Here is a 440-nt window from a genome sequence, read left to right as displayed (position 1 = left end):
TATAGAGTGGAAGTATAATGTTTGTGATGTAGTCCTTTTGTCGGAGAGAAATAGAAAGTTCAGGAAAGAGGACAAAAGCAAGATGAAAAGGGGCGGGGCGGGGGAAGAAGATAGACAGGAAAAAACGTGTGGATAGCTCACAATCTCTGACAAACTGGAAGTGTGACTGGGAATTGTGGTTTTATGGAGAGCTGGCAATAAAAATACATCATCACCATTGTCATCATTTAACATCTGTTTTCAATGCTGGCATGGGTTGGACGGTTTGACAGGAGCTGACCAGCTGAAGGGCTATCAGGTTCCATGTCTGTCTTCACATAGTTTCTACAGATGGATGCCCTTCCTGACATACACATTATATCGGTTAAAGTAGTGAGGAAGGCAAACAATTATTCAAGGCAAGACTATGGCATTTAAATTCATTTAAATCTAAAAATAGT

This window comes from Octopus bimaculoides, chromosome 29, assembly GCF_001194135.2.
Source record: "Octopus bimaculoides isolate UCB-OBI-ISO-001 chromosome 29, ASM119413v2, whole genome shotgun sequence".
In the NCBI taxonomy this organism is placed as follows: Eukaryota; Metazoa; Mollusca; class Cephalopoda; order Octopoda; family Octopodidae; genus Octopus; species Octopus bimaculoides.
The sequence above is the reverse complement of the archived record's forward strand: the minus strand, read 5'-3'. Positions refer to the sequence as shown.